The sequence below is a fragment of the Monodon monoceros genome, unplaced genomic scaffold (genome assembly GCF_005190385.1).
Source record: "Monodon monoceros isolate NGI ecotype Baffin Bay Population unplaced genomic scaffold, NGI_Narwhal_1 Super_Scaffold_21, whole genome shotgun sequence".
NCBI lineage: Eukaryota > Metazoa > Chordata > Mammalia > Artiodactyla > Monodontidae > Monodon > Monodon monoceros.
Window position 1 is genome coordinate 120,432,134 of NW_021703778.1, and position 10,300 is coordinate 120,442,433.

Sequence of the window (10,300 nt, forward strand, 5' to 3'; positions counted from 1 at the left end):
TCCTGTAATTGATTTCCAGTCTCATAGTGATGTGGTCAGAAAAAGTGCTTGATATGATTTCAATTTTCGTAAATTTTCCAAGGCTTACTACAGTATGGCGGTTCCTTAGAAAACTAAAAATAGAATTACCATATGACCCAGCAATCCCACTACTGGGCATATACCCTGAGAAAACCATAATTCAAAAAGAGTCATGTACCACAATGTTCATTGCAGCTCTATTTACGATACCCAGGACATGGAAGCAACCTAAGTGTCCATCGACAGATGAATGGATAAAGATGTGGTACATATATACAATGGAATATTACTCAGCCATAAAAAGAAATGAAATTGAGTTATTTGTAGTGTGGTGGATGGACCTAGAGTCTGTCATACAGAGTGAAGTAAGTCAGAAAGAGAAAAACAAATACCATATGCTAACACACATATAGAATCTAAAAAAAATATATGGTCGTGAATAACCTAGGGTCAAGATGGGAATAAAGATGCAAACCTACTAGAGAATGGACTTGAGGACATGGGGAAGGGAAAGGGTAAGCTGGGACCAAGTGAGAGAGTCGCGTGGACATATATACACTACCAAATGTAAAATAGATAGCTAGTGGGAAGCAGCCACATAGCACAGGGAGATCAACTCGGTGCTTTGTGACCACCTAGAGGGGTGGGAAAGGGAGGGAGATGCAAGAGGGAAGAGATATGGGGATATATGTATATGTATAACTGATTCACTTTGTTGTAAAGCAGAAACTAACACACCATTGTAAAGCAATTATACTCCAATAAAGATGTGAAAAAAAATTTTTTTTCCAAGGCTTGATTTGTGACCCAAGATGTGATCTATCCTGGAGAATGTTCCTTTTGCACTTGAGTAGAAAATGTGTTCTTCCACTTTTGAGTGGAATGTTCTACAAATATCAATTAAATCTATCTTCTCTATTGTGTCATTTAAAGCTTGTGTTTCCTTATTTATTTTCTGTTTGGATGATCTGTCCATGGTGTAAGTGGCGTGTTAAAGTCCCCAACTATTATTGTGTAATTGTCAAGTTCCCCTTTCATGGTTGTTAGCATTTGCCTTATGTATTAAGGTACTCCTATGTTGGGTGTATAAGCACTTATAATTGTTATATCTTCTTCTTGGATTGATGTTTTGATCATTATGTAGAGTCTCTCTTATCTCTTGTAACAGTCTTTATAAGTCTATTTTATCTGATACGAGTATTTCTCCTCCAGCTTTCTTTTGACTTCTATTTGCATAGAATATCTTTTTCCATCCCTTCACTGTCAGTCTGTATGTGTCACTAGGTCTGAAGTGGGTCTCTTGTAGACAGCACATATATGGGTCTTGTTTTTGTATCCATTCAGCCAGTGTGTTTCTTTTGGTTGGGGCATGTAATCCATTTACATTCAAGGTTATTATCGATATGTATGTTCATATTACCATTTTCTTAATTGTTTTGGGAATGTGTTGTGGGTCTTTTTCTTCTCTTGCTTTTCCCCCCTAGAGAAGTTTCTTTAGCATTTGTTGTAAAGGTGGTTTGGTGGTGATGAATTCTCTTATCTTTTGCTTGTCTGAAAAGCTTTTGATTTCTCCGTCAAATCTGAATGAGATCCTTGCTGGGTAGAGTAATCTTGGTTGTAGGTTTTTCTCTTTCATCATTTTAAGTATATCCTGCCACTCCCTTCTGGCCTGCAGAGTTTCTGCTGAAAGATCGGCTGATAACGTTAGGGGGATTTCTTTGTATGTTACTTTTTGTTTTCCCCTTGCTGCTTTTATTTTTTCTTTGAATTTAATTTTTGTTAGTTTAATTAATATGTGTCTTGGTGTGTTTTTCCTAGGGTTTATCCTGTATGGGATTCTTTGTGCTTCCTGGACTTGGGTGACTATTTCCTTTCCCATGTTAAGGAAGTTTCTGACTATAATCTCTTGAAATATTTTCTCAGACCCTTTCTTTTTCTCTTTTTCTTCTGGGATCCCTATAATTCGAATGTTGGTGTGTTTAGTGTTGTCCCAGAGGTCTCTGAGATTGTCTTCTATCTTTTCATTCTTTATTGTTTATTCTGCTCCTTGGTAGTTATTTCCACTGTTTTTCCTTCCAGCTCACTTATTTGTTCTTCTGCCTCAGTTATTCTGTTATTGATTCCTTCTAGTGTATTATTCATTTCAGTTTTGTGTTGTTCATCTCTGTTTGATTGTTCTTTAGTTCTTCTAGATCTTTGTTAAACATTTCTTATATTTTCTCAATCCATGCTTCCATTCTCTTTCCGAGATTCTGGATCATCTTTACTATTATTACTCTGAATTCTTTTTCAGGTAGATTGCCTTTTTCCTCTTCATTTAATTGGTCTTGTAGCTTTTTACCTTGCTCCTTCACCTGTGACATATTATTTTGCTATCTCAATTTTCTTTTTTTTATTAATGAGTGGGATTGTGTTCCTTTCTTACTGGTTGTTTGGCCTGAGTCTTCCAACACTGGAGTTTGTAGGCTGTTGGGTAGAGCTGGGTCTTGGTGCTGAGATGAGGACCTCTGGGAAACCTCACTCCAATGAATATTCCCTGGGGCTTGAGGTTCTTTGTTGTCCAGTGGTTTGGACTTGGAGCTCCCACCACAGGAGCTTCAGCCTGATCCCTGGCTTATGAATCAAGATCCCAGAAGCCATGTGTGGTGGCAAAAAAAAAAAAGAAAAAAAAAGAGAGAACAATAACAAAGTAAAAAATAAAGTTAGACGAGGAAACTAACAGATATGTTAGAAAGAATAAATAATAAAAATATAGATGAATCAACAACTGGAAGGTACAGTAGTAAAAAAGAGGAGAAGGGAAAAAAAAAAGAGGGAAAGGCCTTGGCTGTGGAGGGCGGGTCCTAAGCAAGGGTGAGGTTTGGGTGGTGGGCAGGGCCTATGCTTAGGACCCACAGGGCTGGAAAAGGCCCTGTGGTGGATGGAACTTAGGCTCAAAGGAGCAGATGCGGTCAAGCAAGCTCCCCACCCCTGGTCTCGGGGTGGGAGGGGATCTCACCTGGGAGCCCAGCAGGCTTCTGGGCTTGAATGGGGGGTGCAAATTCCCTCCTTTCCTCTCTGGCTCCTCTGGTCCTGGAGGGCCCCTCCTGCCTGCCTCTCCCTTTCTCCCCTCAGCCTCCTTCCTATGCCCCCAGGACCAATGTGGCGGGGGGGGGGGGGGGGAGGGGAGGGCCTTAGAGGGCAGGGAACTGGCCTGGGAGCTTATTTAGCAGGTTCCCCGGGCTTGAGCGGGTGGGGCACTTGCCCTCCAAGCTCCTCTCCCACTCCTCCCGGAGAGCCCCTCCGCCGCCTGCCTCTCCTGATCTCCCTGGCCTCAGCGCACTGATCCTGTCTGGCCTCCACTTCTCCTCCTCCCTCAGTACCCCCATGTCCTACCAGTTCACTTGGGGGTTCCTCCCGTCTCCTTGGATGTCAGGGTCCTCCACCAGCGGCTGGCAGTCACCCTAGCTGTGGGGAGATGCTAACTTGGCATCTTCCCACACCACCATCTTGACTCCACCCCCTTGCATACCTGAATAATGGTGGTTTGAAGAATTTATCCAATTTAGCACATACAGTAGCTACTTTTCTCCACTTTTTATTTGGAGATTACTTTTTTATTTATAAATGGAAAATGTAAAGAAGTGATGAGATTTTAGACTCATCAGATTATGAATTCTTTAATTTGCTATATCACAGTTCACTGAAAAGAACTTAAGCTAAATCTTTTATTATTTGCCTTCTGATTGAGTACATTCAGGGCTCCCATTCTAGCTTTTAAAGAATATGTTTTATTTTAAATATTTCATAGTGCCTAGCACAGGGCATTGTGTATAGTATAAATATTGTTGAATTCAATTAGTGTGAAAGACTCATGTTCAGCTAAAACTTCTGTTATACTTTTTTTTTTTTGCCGTACGCGGGCCTCTCACTGTTGTGGCCTCTCCTGTTGCGGAGCACAGGCTCTGGACGCGCAGGCCCAGCGACCATGGCTCATGGGCCCAGCCTTTCCACAGCATGTGGGATCTTCCCGGACCGGGGCATGAACCCGCGTCCCCTGTATTGGCAGGCAGGCTCTCAACCACTGCGCCACCGGGGAAGCCCTGTTATACTTTTTGAGAACAGAAACACTGAGAGGGGAACAATGGGCTCAACTTGAATCATCAAACTTGACTATTTCAGCAGAATTTCCAAGACTGCCATTCAGTCTCTTATTTGAAGTTAACAGTTGAAGATATTCCATCCTATATTACATGTTGGCTATAATATCAGAGTATTATAAGCCAAATACTAGTATTCTATACAAAAAAGGAAGCAATGTGTGTTTTGGACCTATAATGTTCTGGGCCACACTAGTGTTTCTGCCACATTAGTATAAGGGCAAGTCCTGAGGGTAGTCTGATAACATATCAAATCATCAGAAGCCTATTTTTATTTCATTCCTTGACTTGGAAATTGCAGCTGAAATGACTTACATGCAGTAAGTACATAATGCATAATTATCCTGTTGGTATCCTCTTTACTAATCTGTGTGTAGCATAGATCTCTTAGATATTATAGCAATTTTCAACGTGGAATGTGAGAAGACTAAACAGCAGTACTTTAAACAAAGATAGGACTTAGTGTCTGAGTACTCAGAATTCTCAATGGGCAAACAATGTCTTTGCTTTATCTTATTTGATAAGGCTTTTGAATTTGGCATATCTTCCACATCACTGTTAGAAGCGTTTTCATAATACTTTCTTCTCTCTCTCTCTGCCTTTTTGTTTTTCTTAGTAGTTTAGGAAATCTGGCTTCAAAACAATAAATTAAAAAATCATTTAGCTTATTAAAATATGGGGAAAAGGAACTTCTTAATTTTAATCTCAATGACTGCTAACTCAATAATAAAAAAACACTGGAATTAGAGGAAAAATTTGAATTACTGAGCCCACATCTTTCCTGAATAGGAAGACCCTCTAAATGGTAATTAGTTGTGTAAGGTTTCCTTAGGTCTGAAAAGTAACTTTTTGGTCCTTTATTTCCATGCTATACTTTTGTTGGGGTGACTGAATATTGTCATGAACTCAAAAGCAGATTTGTAAAGAAAAATTTGTCCCAAATAATAGTCAGCCAGTTGAATTCTGTCCTATTAGTATAGTGGGGAAAACAGGATTATATTTGTTTGGTCTTCCATATAAAACCACTTTGTTTCTGTAAGCCAGTGGGATTCAGCTTTTGCATAGATGTGGATTAACCGTAATGCCCACTGAAAACAGCTTGCTCAGCCGTTGCCAAGCCTTGAGCCAATATAAATGCCTTGCAGCCAGATATAAATGCAGCCCATGCACTGAAAAACTATTAAAACACTTAATGACACAAGCTTATAGAAGGTATTCAAGTTTCATTCAGGCTCTGGTATCTGAAAGTCTCTTATGACTTTCCTAGTTCCTTTTGCTTCAGGACACTGAAATGAGTCTGACTCAGAGACAAGATATGCATATTTATATATGTTTCATAAGAACAACTAACCTTGAAAAAAATGCAGAATAACTTGGAGAGGGCTGAGTTATGCTTACTTTCAAATTCTCAATAGTCCTTTATTTTCTGAACAGTGATTTGAAGTCCTTGTGAGTTAAGAGCTTTTGAAAGGGGCATTTATTAGTGTCCTCAATATATTTACATATGGTCTAATATATTTAAAAAACAGCATGTGTCCTAGATTTGGAAAATGTTGTTAGGCTTTTTTAGTGTCATTTTACTTGCTTTGGAAGATTTATATTCTCAATAAGTGTTTTAATTTTGACTGGAGAAAAAGGAGGAAAGATGAAAAAAGGAAACCCACTAAAGCATTTTTAGTGTACAGTTGTTTATTCAGAATTCTCTTTACTAGAGTCTCAAATAGCATTTCTGTAAGTCACACAAGTAGTGATAATTGATTTTTATAGTAATGAGTTTTAGTTATTGCTACATATTGAAGAGATTCTGAATCATTTAAGAAGCATTATGATTAGATTAGTTTTAGTGTTAAATGTTTAACATTATATATCCTTTCAGGGTACAATGTGTTGTTCACAGAGATGTCCCTCCTGCCTGGGAAAGCTGGGCAGGGAAGGTCAAACATCCATTATGTTAGCATATGTTGGATTGAAAGGGACCTTCTTTCTCTCTAATGTCTTCATCTGTGTCATAATATTTTAGAAATATGGGTCTGGATAGTAGCTGAGTCCATCCTGATCATGTCTAGTTTTAGGAAGCTAAGTCTTTGGCTCAGTTTGGACTATCCTCTGCATTGGTCTCCCCATGCATCTGCCTCCTTGCCTCCTTCCTTCCTCAATACACCCTTCACAAATTTAGAAAGATAATATTTCTAAAATATACTTTTATTTGTGCCACACTTCTGCTCATCAACCTGCCATGTGTTCCTCCTCTGCACCCCCCACCTCCATTTCAGTATCTTTTCTGGTTGGCATCCAGGTTTGGGGTGGTGGTCAAGGGAGGATAGAAAAGAGTGTAAAAAGGAGAAAAAAAGTTGAGATGGGAAAAGAGGAGATGAAACAAAGGGATAAATTTGGGTTCTTGGAAACTCAGGACATATGATTTACAGTTTAGTTGGTTTGTGTGCAACTTGGAAATACAGTTGGCCCTTTGTATCTGCGAGTTCCATATCTGTGGATTCAACCAACCACTAATTGAAAATATTTGAAAAAAACCCAGAAATTTCCAAAATGCAAAACTTGAACTTCATCTACACAGTGGCAACTATTTATATAGCATTTACATTGTATTAAGTATTATAAGTAATCTAGAGGTGGTTTAAAGTATACAGGATGATATGCATAGGTTACATACAAATATTACACCATTTTATATAAGGGACTTGAGCAGCCATGGATTTTGGTATCTGTGGGGGTCCTGGAACCAATCTCCTTTGGGTATCAAGGGACAATTTTATTGTCTTAAGATTCTCAAGATGGTTTTGTCTAGCTTAGAATATGAGATGTGCTGATTCCCTTTGTTAGAAATTATGGATAACGTTGCTGTTTTGGAAACCAATGAGTGATGATCCAGTTAACATGTCTCTCCAATATTATTGGCATTTTAATTTTTACTTATGCATAATTACATCTGAAATCTAGAAAATATAATAGTCTGAGAAACTATCTTGTAGAATCAAGCTGGGAAGGATCATTTCACTCTTAGGCCCCCATGTGACCATGCCCCATGGATAGCACAATAGATTCTGAAAAGAGGTATGAGTTGGGCAAGACAAAATTGTGAGATTGGGGAAGTTTTTCGAACCACATTTAACTTCCCCATATGGAATTTTTTCAATATTTATTTTCCACCCTTCCTGTAACATCTTGTTGTCTCAGAGTTTCCTGCCTTTCACTTTTACCCAACTGGAGCTTCTCCTAAAAAAGAGACGTTAAACTTTATTGAATACTATTTATGTCAACTCTTTTTACTTTTTAAACCGTGTTTATTGCAAAGTAAAACACAGATACAGAAAATTACCCAAATCAAATGTATGGCATAATGAATTATTATAAGATAAGCATCACCCAGGTCAAGAAATAGAACCTTCCCAGTGACCTGAGAAGCCCCTTCTATTTGTCCTATTAGAACAAATAATATTGTTCTATTATAACCCTCTCCCTCCTGCTGTTATCCTGACTTTTATAGTAATGACTTCCTTGCATTTTTCTTTTTATAGCTTTAGCCACTCAAATACGTATCCCTAGACACTCTAGATTAGTTTACTTTTTAAAAAATTTGACATGATTTTCTTTTTAAAATCTCTATGTTCCTCTTCCATCCCTTTCATTTCCTTATAATATATCTGTTAAAAAACTTGGAAAATTTGATACATGGAATTTGCCATATTAAAATTTTATGGATTTTAATGATCCTATCCTTTTGGTACAGTTCAACATGTTTTTTAGTTATGGATATTTCTAACACCATGGATATTTCTAACACCTTGGCTGCTAAATCCAGAGGTTGGATCTGATGCAGGCTTGATTCCTTTGTCAAGACTATACATAGTATTTGGAATAATTATAGGAGGCGCATGTCTAATTTTCTCTCTTTTTGTAATTTTGAGCAACCATTGATATTTAATGCCTATATCAGTCATTCATTGGTACTTATAAATGGTATTTTCTAATTTTATCATTGCTTTTTCATTATTAATTGGAATACTTTTATAAAGAGACATTTCCCCTCATCTCCCATTTGATTACCTAGTGGTGCAGTTCATATAGAAAAAGCTAGATAATGTTTGCTGCTGTGCCTTTACCTACTAGTTTTCAAGATAATGAGTTAGGTTCCTATCATTATCTGAAGGTGACCAATATTTAAAATTTTATTATGAACTCATGAATTTGAACATACTGATAGATTTCAAGCCATTGCAATTTTACCATTGTTAAAGCTCATATACTATATGATTAACTTATTTAATTCTTATGTTACTACTAGATAGTCATTATTTTCTATCTAGGGATGGCTTCTTTGGTAACTGAGTCTTTTTTCAATAGAGTTTATTCTTCTATCTCCTTCTACATAATGTAAGTGGCTTTATTCTATTGTTGTAATAAAAGAAAAAGTTTATTGTAACAAAAAAACCCCATAAATACACAAAAACATTAAAAGAGAAAATGAAACTAATTTATAAGCCCACCACCCAAAACTAACCACTGTAACATTTTGGTCAATACCCTTCCAGAATTTTCTGTGCATAATATATAGAAATAAAATCTTACTCTTGGTTCTACTTTATGATATCCTTTAAAAATCTGCATGTGATAAATGTATTTTCATGTGAATAAATATAGACTGTCTCATCACTTTTAATGTATGAATATAAATTAATGGATATTTAGTTTCTTTTTTCCACCAAAAATAGTGCTACTGAATAATTACTGAAAAGAATGTTATCATATATAATTAGCTTTGTATTAGAGATGCAGGACAATTCCTGACCTAACCATACCTCCTTAGAAATTTCTGAATGGGTAGTGGAGTACAAGACATTGCACCTGCCCCTTCCCCTCCACAACTGAGGGGTTAATCTAGGGTTCCATAACTTCTGACAAAGTGATGAGATGAGTAGTAGCAATCAGATTTCTTCTTTAAAAAATGCGTAATTGTGAACTAATAAACCACTTTAGTCACTGATAGCTTAAGTTGGGAGCTGAAGTAGCCATAGTTGGCCATGTGCAAGCTGAGAATTAAGAAGAAATAGCAGGGAAACAGAAAAAAATGGAACAGATGTACAGAGCACCTACCATGTACTACTTACTGTTCTAGCTGCTTGGAACGCATCAGTGAATAAGACAAAGATCTCTGCTTTCATGAAACATACATACTAGAGCAGTGGTCCCCAACCTTTTTGGTACCAGAGACTGGTTTGGTGGAAGACACTTTTTCCATGGACAGGGTGGGGGCATGGTTTCAGGATGATTCAAGCGCATTACATTTCCTGTGCACTTTATTTCTATTATTATTACATTGTAATATATAATGAAATAATTATGTAAGTCACCATAATGTAGAATCAGTGGGAGCCCTGAACTTGTTTTCTTGCAACTAGATGGTCCCATCTGGGGGTGATGGGAGACAGTGACACCAGAAGTGTGTTGCTTATGTCCAGTCTACTCCATGATCTCATTTTGGTTTCTGTCACTGCAGAAACCCTGCTTCACAAAGATAGGATGTTGGAAATGGAAGGAGACTTTTCAGTGCTTTTGTGACAATCTTAGGATATTCCGCCTTGACTTTAATCCAAAACATATAGAGATTTTAAGTTGTCTCAAACATACTTTTAAGGCCACTGTCATTTGTGATCTCAAGCAGTTGATCCTCTTCTAGCACGGACAAAGTCGATTCACCTTGCTTATTCACAAATGGGTCACAGATCCATTCCTTCCCAGTTTGGGGATCTTTTGTGGTTGGGAAGTAATGTTCAGACTCTTTTGAAAGCTGAGATAGGTGATCATGCACCAGCTGGGATAAAGAAGACCCTGGCTCAGTCTCTTTCAAAATCTCTGCTAATGATTGAAACATGTCAAAAATCCCGATGTTCACTTGTCACCCCCATAGTTCCAGTTTGGCTGTGAATGCAGCCACTTTATCTGCCAACTTAAACACAGTTGTCGTTCTCTCCTGAAGTGACAGATTGAGTTTGTTGAGCAGGTTGAATATGTCGCACAAGTAAGCAAGTTTTGCAACCCATTCTGTGTCACTGAAATGTGCTGCCAGTGTTGACTGTTTTTCTAAAAGAAATCTCTGGAGCGGCTCCCATAACTCAAAAACT